Consider the following 17,750-nt stretch of genomic DNA (forward strand, 5'->3'; position numbering starts at 1 on the left):
TGACACTTTGTTTATCCATTCACCTGTGAATGGACATTAGGCTTGTTTCTACCTTTTGGCTATTGTGAATAACACTGCTATAAATTTTTATGCCACTTGGCTAGGTGGCTGTTTCCTGCTACTTCATTCTGAAGGCACAGGACTTTGATCAGAGCATACATTAACTTCTGAATGGTTTTTGTTTTTGCCATGAGTGTAGTGGGGCACTAAGGAACCCACAAATTCAGATTTATTTTATCATTATCATTATTTTATTATTGTTATTATTATTATTATTAATTTAGAGAGAGAGAGAGAGAGAGAGAGAGAGCATGAACAGGGAAAGTGGGAGAGGGAGACAGGAGAGAATCCCAACCAGGCTCCACACTAAGTGTGGAGCTGGACGCAGGGCTTGATCCCATGACCCTGGGATCATGACCTAAGCCAAAACCAAGGGTCAGACCCTCAACCAACTGAGCCACCCAAACACCCCAGATTTTGACAAATGACGTCAACAAACAGTGAAAGACAAGACTCTGAAGCTAAAAGAATTTCTTCCTTTCATATAACTTGATCTGTGATATTAGCATATTTGAAGAAAGAATGTATCAACAATTGGAAGTGGCTTACATAAAGGTGTAGAAAAAGCAGAAGGTGAAGATGCGATTTGAAGCTGGAGAACCCTGATAAGCAAACTGTAAATTGTAAGTCTGTGGAATAGATACATTTATTGTGGAGACAGATGCAGCTATTTATTACAGTATGATAACATATTTAACTAAATAAACAAAGATACCAATGTATACCATAAAAAACAAAAAGTCTTTTCTCATAATCTACTTGATGATCATACCCTGTCACATGCTCTATAGCTCCCAGGACTTTTTACTCAGAGTTTTTAACTTGATAATTAGTTGTGCAATTATTTGTTTACTCTTTCTCTCCCTTAAGCTCAATGAGGATGGGGATTGTGTTTATCTTTTGCACAGTGCTAGCTGCATTTATAATCAGTCTCTTACAATCTTGGTTGGTCTAATCTGCTCAGCCCAGAACTTGGAAATTAAATGCCAGAACTTGAAAAGTTAAAGCTATAACTTTAAGTAATTCACCAAGATAAACTTGTAATAAAGTCAGCCAGGCAATTTTCCCTAAAGAAATCTTCCCAGCCCACTGGGCACCCTCTCAAACCACAAAGCACTCAGAATTGCTCAAGCACCACAGGGATACGATAGAAATTTTCATTGATATTTCAAAATGACCTCTGTAGAAATGTGCACAAGCACTTAAATTACTGTGATTATTTCTTCCTAGCAAGATATTGTCAGAGTTTAACCACTCTATCCAAAGTGGAAACTAAAATATAGATGGAATACTACAAAGCAAAAGTACAGCATTGTTAATAATTTTTTAAATGACTCATTTAACTATCTACTCTATATTTCAAACAACTTAGAAACCATGATAAAGGACATGAAAAATTCACTCAAAGAACAAAAAGAATCACAGAGAATCCTTTACCTGTGCTCAGAACATAGCAATGGCAGTGACAAGAATAGAACTCATATATCTCGGGTTTCCAATTTCAGGGTTGCCGGAAGAGAAACTAGTTTCTGAATATGAAAGTGACCTGACCGAACCATCTTGTACCACAAGTCAAGTTGTATATGACAGAAATAAGCCTCTGCTTATTTCCTTCTAGAAGGTGTTGCTTGTCTCATTTGCCTTCTCAGGAAACCTGTATCCTAACTCCACCATTTGAAGCATACTCATTAGTTCGGATTCTGTGAGTAACAGCACTGGACCTTAAGGGTCTCTTTAATAAAGAGTTTTATGGGCATTAAACAAATGACTTTAGAATAACTAACCATTGCTCACAGTGGAGGAAGAAGCAGATATGGTTTCTACATGGCTAATGTGAACAAAACTTTTACAGCATTTAGTAAATTGCTATTGTTAATTTCTGAGTCCTTCTCCCTAGTTAACTATAGAAAACCCTTAGCCAAACTTACCTTGAAAAATGGTCATAACTGGGGTGCCTGGCTGGCTCAGTTGGTTAAGATCTGATTCTTGATTTCAGCGCAGGTCATGATCTCATGGTTCATGAGTTCGAGCCTCATGTCAAGCTCTCTCTGTCTCTCTCACCTTCTCTTTCTGCCTCTCCCCAGCTTGTGCTCTCTCTCTCTCTCTAAAAATAAATAATTAAACTCAAAAACAAAAGAAAACTTGCTATAATCTCAAGTTTTTTTTTTCTTGTTGGTTCAGTATATCAAATAGGGTTCCTGCCTGTTTCATTTTTTAATATCTGGGTTCTTATTTCCATTAGAGATTTTCCTAGGCTCCCTCGCAAATAGAAATTATTAAATAAAGCTTACTTTGCACCATTGCTCCAAGTATTTATATATTCATTTAACATACAAAATAAACTTCATGAGATGTGAATGATTATAACTGCACTATACATATAAGGAAAACAAGGCACAGAGAGGTTAAGAATTTGCCCAAAGTCACACAGCTAGTATGTGGCAGAAACTGAGGATTCATTCTCCATGTGATTAACTACTATGTTATGTTGCTTGTCTAAGTACCAGGTACTTGATCACAGAATCCTCTGGGCTTGCTCCCACCAGTATGCTCAGAAAAACACCTATTTCTTTCTTTCTTTCTTTCTCTCTCTCTCTCTCTCTCTCTCTCTCTCTCTCTCTCTCTCTCTCCTGTTTGGCACTCTAAACTCCAAATTAGTTTAAGGGTATGGGAAGTATGACCACACAGACACTATCTCTGTGCTTGCTTTGTAGATGAAATCAAGATCTGTGAGAATTTGCACATACAAAGGTGCATGTAATTGTCTTAAACATTTCATTTTCTCATGCTCTTAATTTTTAGGGCCTAGTCAGTTAATCAAGATTATAGTCTTATTCAAGTGTCAGGAAATTAAAGTATGTAAAAAAACATACATGTTTGCTTATCTAATCATTAGAACATGCTCTTCCTTTAGCATTTCATTAATTTTTTTATTAAAACATTTTTATTTTAAAAGAAAAATCTCTTTCATGGAGATTTAATGGATCACATATCCCTAGCCAGAAAAAAATGAAATGATTTCCATTTTGAAATATATATTCCAGGAGAAAAAAAATATTTTATTTTTGGTGTCACTTCTATAGTGGATCAACTTCCTTGCTTTTCTATAAACTGAAACCAGGCAATATGTAGTGGTCAATGGAAAGTAGATTCACTTCTTTTGAGGATTAAAAAACATAACTCAAACACATGCAAAATTCATTGTATTGATGTTGGCACTAGATTTTCTTGCAAAGTCACTCTTCTATCACTGTTAATAAAAAGATAACACATATTGACAAGATTTTAAACATCTATTGAAAAAATTACAGTTGATTAAAAATACTGAGTTATTTTTTATCTGATACAAACATATTTATTGTTGTGCAATATTGCCCTCTTGTGTTTTCTCTAGTTAAGTCATTATTATTTTTATCAATTTAATATTCAGCTTTTAACTTTTCCATCTAAAATTAACTCACTCAATGACATGGGTAGGTCTAGAGAGTATTATGCAAAGCAAAATAAGTCATTCAGAGAAAGACAAATACCATATGATTTCACTCATACGTGGAATTTAAGAAACAAAAGAGATGAACATAGGGGAAAGAAAACTATAGAGAACAAACTGAGGGTTGCTGGAGGGGAGGCAGATGGGGTAATGGGCTAAATGATTGATGGGTATTAAGGAAGGCACTTGGGGTGAGCACTGGATGTTGTATATACGTGATGAATTACTAAATTCTACTCCTGAAACTAATATTATGTTAACTAACTAGAATTTAAATAAAAACTTGAAACATTAAAAAATAAATTAATAAAAAAAAATAAACTCACTGCTAAATGAACTTCAAAGCCTTATATTCAAAACCACCCTCAAACTCAATACCCATAAAGGAAATAATAACCCAGTTAAGAAATGGGCAGAAGACATGAATAGACACTTTTCCAAAGGGGACATTCAGATGGCTAAGAGACACATGAAAAGATGTTCAACATCATTCATCATCAAGGAAATACAAATCAAAACCACAATGAGATACTACCTCACACCTGTCAGAATGGCTAAAATGAGCAACACAAGAAACAACAGGTGTTGACAAGGATGCAGAGAAAGGAAAACCCTCTTGCACTGCTGGTGGGAATGCAAACTGGTGCAGCCACTCTGGAAAACACTATGGAGTTTCCTCAAAAAACTGAAAATAGAGCTACTCTATGATACAGCAATTGCACTATTAGGGTATTTATCCAAAGAATACAAAAAGAAAGATTTGAAGGGGTACATGCACCCCAATGTTTATAGCACATTATCAACAACAGCCAAACTATGGAGAAAGCCCAAATATCCATTGACTGATAAATGGATAACGATGTGATATATATATATATATATATATATATATATATATATATATATACACACACACATATATACATATACAATGGAATATTACTCAGCCATCAAAAAGAATGCAATCTCGCCATTTGCAACAACATGGATGGAACTAGAATGTACTATGCTAAATGAAATAAGTCAACCAGAGAAAGACAATACCATATGATTTCACTCATATGTGGAATATCAGCAATTCACTCATATGTTTAAGAAACAGAACAGATGAACATATGGGAAGGAGGAGGGAAAGAGAAGAGAGGGAAACAACCTACAGGAGACTCAATGATAGAAAACAAATTGAGAGTTGATGGATGGAGGTGGGTGGGAGATGGGCTAGATGGGTGATGGGTATTAAGGAGGGCACATACAATAAGGGTGTTGTATTAAGTGATTTATCACTGAACTCTACTCCTGAAGGCAATTTTGCACTGTATGTTAACTAAATAACATTTAAATTAAAAAACAAAAAAACATCATGATCAGTAGTTAATGTTAGTGTTATGGTTTATGGTATACCTATTCCTTTAAATCTCTGAGTTAATTTATAAAATATTGTGATCAAAAGTTAAGAGAAGCAGAGTCAAGCAGAAGTAAATACATAAACAAAAATCTAGCCTTATGTCAAGGAATACTAAAACCCTGACGGTTAGTACTCATTTTACCAAGTTATGCAAGATGCAGCCAATTTGTCTGTTAGGATAAGTCTGGCTTAATATCCTTGCAGTCAGTTTCTCCCTTTAGCTTACTTAGTTTTTATGGCTATATAAATACACTGCTAAAATTTTAAATTATTTTGAAAACATTTTTCCTTGCCTATTAAATTAGCAAAATTTTCTTTTTAATATTGTCTAATTAGGACAAGTACTCTTGGAGTGCCCAGGTGGCTCAGTCGTTTGAATGTCCGACTCTTGATTTCAGCTCAGGTCATGATCCCAGGGTTGTGGGATCAAGCCCTGTGTCAGGCTCTGCACTGAGAGTGGAGCCTGTTTAGGATTCTCTCTCTCCCTTTGTCCCTCTCCCAGCTCATGCTCTATGTTTCTCTGAATAATAATAATAATAATAATAATAATAATAATAAAAGAACAAGTACTTTCATATGTTGAAAAGTAAATTTGGTACACTCCCTTTTGTAAATCAAGTTGACAGTATATACTAAAAGCCTTAAAAAAAGGATTATTAGGTTTGCTTCTAAGAATTTATCTCAAATGCGCAATCCTAAGTACCCCAAAAATTTATGCTGAAACTACTCATCATAGCATTATTTATAGTACAAACATTGGTAACAGCCTAAAGATGGCTGTGTGTTGAATTTGATTGGAATATATACAGTGAAATTTTTGCAACAATTAACATTTTAGTGTAATATTTAAAATAACATGAACTTTTTCTATGTTGTTAAGTTTTAAAAATTCAGAATATAAATATACGTGTGTGTGTATGTATCACAATGATCTAAAAGTAATTCTCCCTAAACTATAGACAAAGACTAAAATAAAATGCCTCAAAATATTAATAATGGTTATCATTTGAGGGTGGCACTATGTGTGGCTTTTTTTCTTTCCACTTCTCTGTGTTTATGTTGAACATGTATTACTGTTACAGTGGGGGGAAGCCTGCATGTTACTCGAGCAGAATCGAGGCACTGTCCTCTATACAAATCAGGAATTTTATGGGCTTTCTGTGCAAGCTCAGAAAGCTTTTATAAAGGAAATGAAGACTTTGGCAATAGGCTCAGGATAGTTGAGCCACTGTAGGAAAGTGGAGAAGTCCCTCAATTAGGAAAAAAAAGTGGGTAAGTCCCTTAGGATGGATACTTTCTCTTCTAACACTTCATTCTTTAGAAGAAGAGCAAAAGTAGAGTTAGGTGATGGATTCCTTTTCCAAACATATAAAGGAACAAAAAAGCATCAACCATTTAGTTAGTGCTTAATATGTGCTAGGTTGGTTTGAAAGGGTGAAAAGCTAAATGTGATGAATGGGTGAATGAAAAGAAGGATGGTTACAGAATTTCATTTCCAGCCATCACCAGGACCCTGCGGTCAGATTATAGCTAAAGAGCTGGTCTTCCCACCTGTAATTCGGCAATAATCCTTGTCTCCCTTACCTCCCATTCCCATCCATCTTCAAGACTGCAGAGAGAGTGATCTTTTCAAAGAATAAACCTTCAACGGATTCCCAGATAAAATCTAAATTTATGGTGGCTGACAACGCCCTTTAAGATCTGGCTTTGGCTTATATCTCCAGCTTCCTCTTCTGCTTCCTCACTCCACCTTCCAGGCATTCTGATCTTCCCCAGGGTTTGACCATCCAGTCTCTTTTGTTTAGCTAACTCCTGCTTGCTTTTCAAGTCTCTGGTTAAATGTTGCCTTCATTGGGAAAATACAGCTGCCCCTACAATATGCACCTACCACAATCACTGCTTTCCTTGTCATAGCCCTTTCTGTATGTTACTAAATGCTCTGGTTTGATTGTCCTTATCAGGACTATAGGGTCTGTGAGGGCAAGGGCTAAGTCTGCCCTTCACCTTGATACCTACAATGCCTAACAGAGGAGCAACAGATGTTTACTGAATAAATGGATGAATAAGTGAGATTGTTTGATTATATCCAACTTCTCCAAAACTTTCTCTGAAGACTCACTCTCACTGATGAAAATGCATATTAATATAAAGATGATACATGTTGTGATGGTGGTGGTCCTGGGGATGCTTTGAGTTCTTCATTCAGCACTGTAGTCCTGAATCCTATTCTCACTTAACAGATACATGCGCATGTGTGTATATATTTCAAGAGATTTTTCAAATTAATTTTCATGCCCCTTATGGGGAAAAAAGAGACACTCTGATACATTAACCAATTGTTTCTAATCCTTACAAAAAGATATTTTCATCCAAAAATAGGGGAGTAAATATATTATAATTCATAAAATAATTATAATTTTTAAAGACATAAGAAAATAATACAATACCTTTTATAAAAGCATACAAACTACATATACAAAATAAGCTAATCACTCCCATACATAAAAGTACATATTATATATTTACATAATAGAAAGGTTGGAAGAAAATGCATCATATACTGTGATTCCTTCTGAGCATCATCACATGTAAAATACTGTTCTTGGGGCACCTGGGTGGCTCAGTCAATTGAGCAGCCGACTTTGGCTCAGGTCATGATTCTCATGGTCAGAGAGTTCAAGCCCCACATCTGGCTTACTGCTGTCAGCACAGAGCCTGCTTTGGATCCTCTGTCCCCCTTTCTCTCGCCCACCCCTGCTCTCTCTCCTTCAAAAATAAACATTAAAAAAGGGCACTTTTCTTCCTTACACTTTTCAGCATTTCTCTTCAGAATGAGCATGTATTACCTTGTTTAAAACACCAGAAGTTATCTTAAAAAAACTTTATAATATAAAGACAAATTCGTTTATGGGTAGGCAGTTGTTTCAAATATTGTTTTAAGACAAAAGTCTAGGCATGAACATTTTTCATAGAGCACACATATATATTTAAAAATATTTTACTGGGGGTGGCTGGGTGGCTCAGCCAGTTAACTATCCGATTTCGGCTTAGGTCATGATCTCACAGTTAGTGAATTCAAGTACTGCCACGGGCTCTGTGCTGACCACTCAGAGCCTGGAGCCTGTTGCAGATTCTGTGTCTCCCTCTCTGCTCCTCCTCCACTCACGCTTTCTCTCTCTCTCTCTCTCTCAAAAATAAATAAACATTAAAAAAATTTTTTTAAATAAAAATATTTTACTGAATAGATGTAAAAATGCAAATATTTTATACTTAATAGATTCAATGATACAATGACCTTTAATGTAGATGCTACTAGAAGACACTACAGAACTTAATCATCTTTATGTTTTTTACATTTTTTTAATGTTTATTTATATTTGAGAGAGACAGCATGAGCGGGGAGAGGTACAGGGAGACGGAGACAGAATCTGAAGCAGGCTGCAGGCTTTGAGCTGTCAGCACAGAGCCCGTCACAGGGCTCGAACCCATGAAACCGCGAGATCATGACCTGAGTTGAAGTTGGTTGCTTAACTGACTGAGCCACCCAGGCACCCCAAGAACTATAATCATCTTGAATCTGACTTCTCAAATATCCTCATGTTCAGAGTTTTTCATATTTCTCAAGGGAAAACAATTCTATTAAAGAATATTTCATGAAAAGTTTTGGAAAGTAAATTAATGCACATATTAATATGCCAAACACAAATAAGATGGACATTTTTAAAAAAGGATGGGTGGACGCAATTAACCAACCATACAGGTACTGTAAGTTGATTAGGGGACAGGTAATTTGGGCAGAACTGCCTCTTTGAAACAGGCCAGAAGGAGCAGTTTCTACAGCTAGTCTGGGAAAGTCCCTCACCTGCACCACCTATCTCAATAGATCTAGGAAGTTGCTTTTTTTTGTTGTTTTTTTTTTTTTTTTTTAGCTTAACAATAGGTTCAGTGATAAGCAAAGTTGCCCTCCTCCAAAGCTCCCTGAAGTGCAAAAGGACTAAGAAGATCAAAGGAGCCATTAACCACTCCCTGAACTTCAAAGGTTTCTCCTATAAGAACTCTGAGAAGCAGCTGTGAGTTTATAGATTACTTAGGGACTTCCATTACAGTGTATAAATATAACATAACAAATACCTTGGCTATCATATTCTTTTTATTTCTTTACTAGGGTTGCATTTTAGATTTTACAGTTTTGTACACATATGAAAATGAACAACAAATCAAAATATATTAAGACTAGAGACCTACACATTCCCAATGAACACAACATATTCTTAGCACTGTGCTCTCTTTTTGTTTTCTAAACCTAGCTTCTTAATGTCTTGTTTCTATATTTTCCCATTCAGAAAGAAAGTAATGAAACAACGACTTTGCTTCACAAAGTTTGTGTTTTAATGCAATATTCAAACAAAATCTACAAAATCACTTACTTTTCCTGGATTGGTTTCCAGACTCAGGTCCCTAGTGATGAAAGTGTCTCTTCACTAAAGCATTTCATGCAAGCTGGGGTGACCCACAGCCCAAACAATTCAGTCAGTCATGTGCGTGCAGACTGTTGTGTTGTCATTGAACACATCGTCTCAAAGTGGTTCATTTTAACAATAAGAACTGCATCTCTAAGTGATTTTTTTTTTACTTTTAACGAAATTATTAAAAAATTAAATTCTGTATTGAAATATCACATATATACATAAATCATAAGTTTACACTTCAATAAATGTCTATAAAAAGTATACACTCCTGAGATCACCAGCATTCAGATTGAAAAAAAAAAACAGATTATAGAATATTTCCAGCACCTCAAAACTCTCTCTTTGACCCTCCTCCACATTCCTGACTTCTGATACCGACTATAGTAGCCAACAATGGCCAGACACACATAAAAACAGAGCTCTGACCCACAACCCGGAGCAACCTGCCCACCAACCCCCATCTACAGTGAACAACCCAGGAAGCCAGGCTGCTCTGATTTGGACCTGGAGGAAGCCAGAGGGCTACCTCTGCTAACAATGTGGGAATCCAAACCAACTTTTGTAACAACTGACCCCAATGACCAGGACTTGATTAATGACTGACAGCTTCTCCAGTTTTCGTCCCTGCTTCAGACCAACTTCAGACCAATGCGAGAAAGACAAGCATGCACCCCTAGCCAATCCTGTAAGTGTTTATTTTAATAAAAAGAATCTGAAGTGAAAGACCCTAGAAGATACTACTAGATTCTTAGGACCTTTGAAGATACTTTTCTTACCACTTCTAGTGATGAGAAGTCCTGTATAAATAAACGTGTTTAAAGACATTCATACCGAGAGACATTTACAATCTGAAAAGGTGTAGAGCAAGATCAATCTTTGATTCATGCATTCAGAATTATGTATTATGCATCTACCAGTAAAAAGAGAAGTAAGACACAATTCCCATCCTTAAAAGTCTTCTATTCTAGGAGTGCCTAGGTGGCTCAGTTGGTTGGGCATCCAACTCTTGATTTTGGCTTAGGTCATGATCTCACAGTTTGTTAATTTGAGCCTCACTCAACCAGAGGGATTCTCTGTTTCCCTCTCTCTCTGCCTCTCACTTGTGTGCTATCTCTCTGTCTCTCAAAAATAAATAAATAAACATTTAAAAAAAAGTCTTCTAAAAGAAGCCACAGAAGAGCAAAGAAGCCATGAGCAAGTTTGGTCACAGAAATTGGAAGAACTCAGAGTAGGGAGAAGTCAGTTTTGCAAGTGGTGAGAAGGTAGGCGTGTGTGTGTGTGTGTGTGTGTGTGTGTGTGTGTGAAAGAGAGAGAGAGAGAGAGAGAGAGAGAGAGAGAGAGAGAGAGAGAGAGAGAGAGAGAAATTAGGAATGGTGGAGGTAATGATTTTAAAAACCAGTAGCAGGATGAGCACAGATACACAGGCCAGAAAATCATCTTACACATTTTGGGTATTACAAGTAGTAGTTTGGTTCAAAGTTCACTCATTCATATATACAATAATTATTAAATGAATGCTTTCAGTTGAAATTGTGAATGGCAAGAAATAACTTGTGCTTCAAAATAAGATGATCAAGAGCGTCTGGTCTACACAGTGAACACAAAACATGGCCTTCCTAACATCCATTCCCCATTCTTCTTTCTAACAGAACCTCAGTTTTGTTAGTATACACCTTTCTCCCCCAACATGCATGCCTCCAAAGAAGCTCACCCACTCTTAGTCCCAGGTAGCCTAGTATTATCCATATTTAATAAGTGGGGTAAACCTAGTCTCTTTCCACTGGCTGACTCTGGAATAGCACATGAGCAATTATAATCAAGGGGACTCCAAGAGAGGTTTGCTAGAGGCTTCTGGGAAAATAACTCTGTGAGTTACCGAAAGCCTGTCCATTCCTTTCACTGGGCATGAATCAAGAAACACATAGCCCGAAACACTTATGGCAAACGTATTATAACTAGGAAGGAAAGCAGCTTTAGGATGGAGCTGACTTCATGAAAGGCAGGAGAGAGAAAGAAACCTGGGTTCTCAAATAATATCACTGAACCAATTAACCCTAAAGTTCACCTTGTCATAGATAGTCTTTTACATGATCTAGTTCACTCCCTGATTTTCTTAAAAGCTAGATTGAGTTGGTTTTTCTGTTATTTGTGACCAAAGCACCCCAATTAGATTTGATTATTAGGCAATGGGGAGTCACTGAAGAAGTTTAAGCAAAAGACTGAAATAATCGGTTTGCATTTTTTGAAACATTTATTTATTTTTGAGTGAGAGAGAGAGAGAGAGAGAGAGAGCAGGTGAAGCAGTAAAAGCAGGGGACAGAGGATCTGAAGCAGGCTCCGTGCCAAGAGTAGAGAGCCCGATGCGGATTCAAACTTATGAACTGTGAAATCATGACCTGAGCTGAAGTAACACTGTGAATGACACTTAACCCACTGATCCACCCAGGCACCCTTGGTTTGCATTTTATGAGGATGACAGTGGCAGAAATGTTGAGGATAGATGGGTGGGATGGGAGAATGGCTAACATCTACTGAGGGCACACCATGTGCTTATATTAGTCTGAACACTTTATATATATTAATTCATTTAACCTTCCAAAACTCTATGAGGCATGCAGTATTATCCATATTTGATAAGAACAATCTGAAATTCAGAGACATTAAGTTGTCTAAGATCACATAGCTAGTAAGTGGCAGAGCCAAGATTTGAACCCCAATTTTATTATAGATATTTCTTCACCTCCCCTGGTCCCCAGCCATATATATCAGGAAAAGCTCATCTTACTCTCAGCCTCAAATTTGCCTCACTGATGTAAGAGTATACCCAATAACTGGGTTTCCGGTGACTGACTCAGGAATAGGCCAGTCACCCAATTCTGGTCTGGCTTCTAACCACCAATTGATGCTGCTTATTTCATTGGGCTATTGTGAGAACTAAAATGGGTTATTGCTTATAAGATACTTAACATATGGTAGGCCCATAATAAATGCTAGCTACTGCTGTGATGAGTTTAGTCTACTATATCAAGAAAAACTGAGGAGGGGCGCCTGGGTGGCTCAGTCGGTTAAGTGTCTGACTTCTGCTCAGGTCATGATCTCACGGTCTGTGAGTTCGAGCCCCGCGTCGGGCTCTGTGCTGACAGCTCAGAGCCTGGAGCCTGCTTCAGATTCTGTGTCTCCCCCTCTCTCTGCCCCTCCCCTGCTCATTCTCTGTCTCTCTCTGTCTCAAAAATAAAATAAAAACATTAAAAAAGAATTAAAAAAAAAAAAAAAGAAAAACTGAGGGGTGTTCAGAGGAGAAGGGCAAAGGTGTATTAGGACAGAAGCCAAGGGAAGGAGTTTCGGAAGGGCATAGCAGGATCAAATGCCATGGGAAAATAAAGTGACATGAGAGTTCAAGAGACTAATGGGACTAACCTTTGGGACATACAAGTGACTTTTGCCGGAGAGGTGACCGTGGAAGGGTTGAGGTGGAAGCCAACTGATTGGCTAACAAGAGACTTGCACCTGAGTGCAGACTGTGGCTACCTACTACAGATTAGCAGTTTCACTGTGATGGAAAGCAGAGAGAGAAAGGATGGTAGGAGGAGTCTCCAGATGGGGTGCATTTATAAGCTTTGAGGCAACAGCCAGCAAACGTACCACTGAAAATTCAGGAGAGAGAACGATGATGGGACAGGTCCCAAAGGAGACTTGAAAGAAACTGTAAACAGTGTATCGTTCTACTTTTTACCCTAAAACTGCTCTAAAAAATAAAGTTATATATATATATATAATATATACACATTTTATATATATAATATATATTATATATATAATAATATATAACATATAATATATAAAATATATTTAAAATATATATAAAATATTATATATTATATATTATTATATTATATATTATTATATATTATATATAATAATATATTATATATAATATTATATAATAATATATATTATAATATTATATATAATATTATATTAATATTTATATAATATATTTATAATAATTATATAATATAAAATATTATATATATAATATAATATTTTATATATATAATATATTATATATTTTATATACATATATAAAAATAAAGTTTTATATATATATATAACTTTTTAAAAAAAGGAGACTAGAGAGAGGTATTAGTCTTGAAGAATTGGGTCACCTTCTACCCTCTAAAACTGAGGGGGAAGGATATAAGGATAAGTGCAGATATAGATGCATTTATTGACATGGGGGGGTGGGAGTGGTGCAAGTGCGTCTCTGGAAGAGTTCCTTTTTCCTAGCGACGTGGAGGCAGGGGCATCTGCTGAGAAGGAGAGTGTGAAACAAGTAGTGGTCAAAAATGAAGCTAGCCTCGAAAACTGGTAAAAACAACTCTAGAGTACCGACAGCTGAGAGCATAGCTAAATTGGAGACCAAATATTTTCAATGGCTTTAATATATAGGAATATATGATTCTGCCCAGCACCTCTCACTTACCCAGGTGAAGATAGGAGAATCAGCCTGTCCCTGCCCTTGGCACGTTATGAAAGTACGAGGTTGAAAGTAACAGAAATAGTGACCATTTGCCCATAGTCCTCTCCGGTTCCTCATACTCCCCTGAGGCCTCAGTTATACAAACGAAATCTGTGCCTACAATTGGGACTGCCAAACACTGCTCTCAAAGGGACACAGCATTAAAAGAACAGAACGTCACTTCCTCAAATTCAAAGGGAAAAATCAAGTTGTTAATTAAAGCACTTTACCTGGGAATCTCGTAGTGTTCCAGGATTGCAGGTGGTAAAACAACATCCTTATATTCATCCTTTGATTAAATTCTATAGACCTCAAATTCGATGTATCCCCTTTCTTTCATCTAAGATAAAACAAAGAACACTCATATTCAAGGCTTTATGTATAATAGATAGGATTAGTAGGATTAAGAGACCCATGGCACATAAAACTATACAAATATTTAAATTATTCAGTATATGTGCCTATGGCACATAACATGGCATCCTGCTGAGTCAAGATAACTTAAAACATCTCTCTGTTATTAACATCTTCATTCCCAGTTACCTTTATGAAAACTGGCCAATAAGAGAAAAATGTCTAGTTGTTAGAATTAGGAAGGAACTTTTCTCCTTTCAAGCTAACTTAAGGAAGCTGCTTGAGGATATTGTTTCAAAATTGATGTTGGTTATTTTAGGTGATTTAATGAGGAGTTTTTTCTTCTAAAAAAAAAAAACTTAAGGTGTATCCTTTCATTATTCAAAAGAGAACAAAGACAATAGTAACTAAGTGACTATTGTATCATAAGATATTGCCAAGCAATGAAAATACTAATTATCCAGACAAAAGACTGTCCCTTGACAGTCCCCAAGACCCCAATGTCCCCAAGACCATTTCTTCCTCCTTCCCATGAAGTCATTGCTCACGGAGATAGTTGCCTTTTCAATGCCTCAAAATAGGCAAACATGCCCAAAGCGCTGAAGTGAATTAATCCTATTTCTATACCTAAAATAATGCTATCACCATATCAGCATATTACTCACAAACATGAGCTTGAAAATACTTTACAAATATAAGGACAGATTTCTTAGGGAAGTCTTCTGATGTCGATGGATCATCATTGGGATCTTGATACCGGGATGTAAAACAAGTCACTGGAGCTTAGATGTCAGAGATCCTATTAGCTTATTCACTAGGAAGGAGGCCAGAATTTACTTTGTAATTGTAAACATCCTGCACTGCTGAGAGAATAGCATAATGTAGTTAAAAAAAAAAAAAGAAAAGAAAACCCAATAGGTCCCCTTTTATATATTAAATATGTGAATAATAAGTGAAGAAGACTCAGTCACTGACCTCAAGTAGGTCTTTATAATTCTCATCTCTCTGAAAATAACTGTGGGACAACATTAAGTGAGCCCCTGGGTGTGGGAAAGCTCAGTGCCACGTGACAATATGGAAAGAACAGTAAGACTTGGTGCCGCTCATTCATTACAGTGGAGTCGTATCTTTCTTAGGACAGGGTTATTCCACAGATACGGAGAGGCATTTTGCTAGGTAAAAATTAAACATGTCTTGGGGAATTGTGTGGAGACACTTTGGCCGTTTTTTCCCCTGCACTACTTGAACAGATCATTGTTTCCTTGGCTGGCCCCCCAGGTTAAACTTAGAAACTATGTCATATGTATTGTTAAACAATGCATGTACCTTTGAAAATATGGTTTTATTTTGTACTTTTTAAAAACCGTCAATGGGGTCCCATTGTACTTATTAGTTTATTTTACCTCCTTAGGGTGTTTAGGCGGTCTTAAGCACTTAAGACAATGTGTGTTTTCTAAAAATGGCCACAGCAGTATTTCTGGTCCCACATGTTCTCTACAAACTTTGCTTCTCCCTATCAAGAAGTAGAATCTATCTCCCCTGCCTCTGAACCTGGATGAGGCTTTATAAGGGCCTGGGTAAAGAGAACGCAGCAGAATTGACACTGCATGACTTCTAAGGCAGATAAACCATAATATGCTTCTACCTGGCTCTCGCTCTCTTAGGATACTCACCCTTAGAACCTAACCCTCATGCTGTGAGGAGCCCAACCAAGTCCACATTAAGAGACCACCTGCAGAGGTCTACAGGGAGTTGAGCTGAGGTCTCCAGCCTGCAGCCTCCAGCCAGTATCAATCACCAACATGAAAGTGAAAACTTTTCAGAGGATTTCAATCTTCAGCCTTCCAGTTGAGGCCCTATGCATAAGGGAGCAGAAAAAAAGTCATACCTGCTGTGCTATCTCAATTCCTGACGCACAGAATCTGTCAGCATAATAAATGGTTGTTTTTTACCACTACCTTGTGGGCGTAATTCGCAATGCAGCATTAGTACCTGGAAGTGTACCAATATATTTTATTATTAATAATTCAATATATTCTATCATATTCAATCTTTCAAACAATAACATAATTAACTATAGTATTTTGGTATCTTAAGCTTAATCATCCTGTATTGATAGACACTTAGGTGGTTTGGACTTATTTTTTCCTATTATAGACAAGGCTGAAATAAACATTTACATCTCTTTGTACACAGATGCCAGTATTTCTACAAGAACCTATAAATCAGTTTTTGTAAAAATCTATAAATGAGTTAATAAATATATGCAAGATACAGCAGTGCTAGCACAGAGTAACACATTATTTTTATCACTACAGATTGAACTTCTAGATGGAACGTGATAGCTTTTCCTTGCTGTCTTTAGTGACAAGGATCCTAACAATTGTACCTAACTGCTATGCTACAGTAGAGGCCACTTTCTAGAGTTTAGATCAAGGCAGAAAAGTTGTAAACATAATCAGTCACAGATTATGTCCCTGAAAACATCCATCTGCTGCTGACATGACTAGCTCTACAAATCAGTTTTCAAAAAACTTGAGTTTGCTCCGTGGGCTGGTGAGTTACAAGAACAGAGCTTCTGGAAATCACCGGTTGCGGACTACAGGGGAAAGAGCGCAGCCACACGCTCAAGTGCGTGCGGCTGTTCTATCTGCATCCGCCTGGGCAGACCACTTGGTGGAGTGACTGGGGAGAAGGTTCAGGACGTGTCTTTCCCGGTGACAATTTGTGTCACAAGTTTAGGAGTGTGCTTTACCAGACGTTGTCACTTTCTTCCACCATCTCTAACTCTTCCCCAGGCGTGCTTGCATCTGTCTAGCACTTTAAATCACATTTACCTCTAAATTCCTGGGCGGAGTGAAGGGGACAAGGAGAGAGGAAGAGGACTATCTGTCCACCGTCTCTGGTCTCAAAGGGGCAGAGTAGTTAAACTTAATTCACACTGCAAACAAACCAGTTTTCAACAGCTTTTAACTTCCTGTCTCTTTCGATTTTCTCCCGTTTTGCTCCATTTTTAAGGGACTCGGGTAACCGCCCTCCTTTCTCTGCCTTCCAACCCCCGCCGCTCCTCGGGTCAGGGCAAAGGTAGCACAGCTGAGGAAGAGCATTTTTAGGAGAGTGGCGTGGTCAACAAGCCACAAGCGGGCGGGCTTCGCGACAGCTCCGTGGGGGCGATGGGGTTGGGAGAGGGAGCGCCCGTCCCGCCTCTCTCTCCCCGGTCCTGCGTCGCAAGCTCCGCGGGCTGAAGAGTCCCAACGCCGAGGACAGTGGACTAGGCGCGGGAGACTCCAAAGCCCTCAGCGACTTCCCCGCCCCACAGCCCCACCCATTAGCACGCAGCCTCCCCCAGAGCCCACAGGAGACACCTTCGTCCCCGCCCCTCCACAGGTCACCTCCCTCCACGCCCCTTTCCCTTGGCCCCGGCAGCCGGCAGGCAGGGAAGTGTCGTAAAGC

General features: G+C 37.8%; 1 long non-coding RNA gene across 4 annotated transcripts in view; it reads right to left on the reverse strand.

Annotated features, from left to right (window-relative positions):
• Positions 1-17,731, reverse strand: part of LOC111560881 — a 73,584-nt gene extending 55,853 nt beyond the window's left edge. For 2 of the 4 annotated variants that reach the window (XR_006599645.1, XR_006599643.1), the window contains exon 1: positions 14,174-17,731. This is a non-coding gene — a long non-coding RNA (uncharacterized LOC111560881). Of the gene's footprint in view, positions 1-2,105; positions 2,165-14,173 lie in introns of those variants that run through there. The other 2 variants (XR_002743112.2, XR_006599644.1) reach the window with 2 other exon arrangements.
• Between the last annotated feature and the right edge of the window lie 19 nt (positions 17,732-17,750).

Source organism: Felis catus, chromosome B3 (genome assembly GCF_018350175.1).
Source record: "Felis catus isolate Fca126 chromosome B3, F.catus_Fca126_mat1.0, whole genome shotgun sequence".
NCBI classification, from domain to species: domain Eukaryota; kingdom Metazoa; phylum Chordata; class Mammalia; order Carnivora; family Felidae; genus Felis; species Felis catus.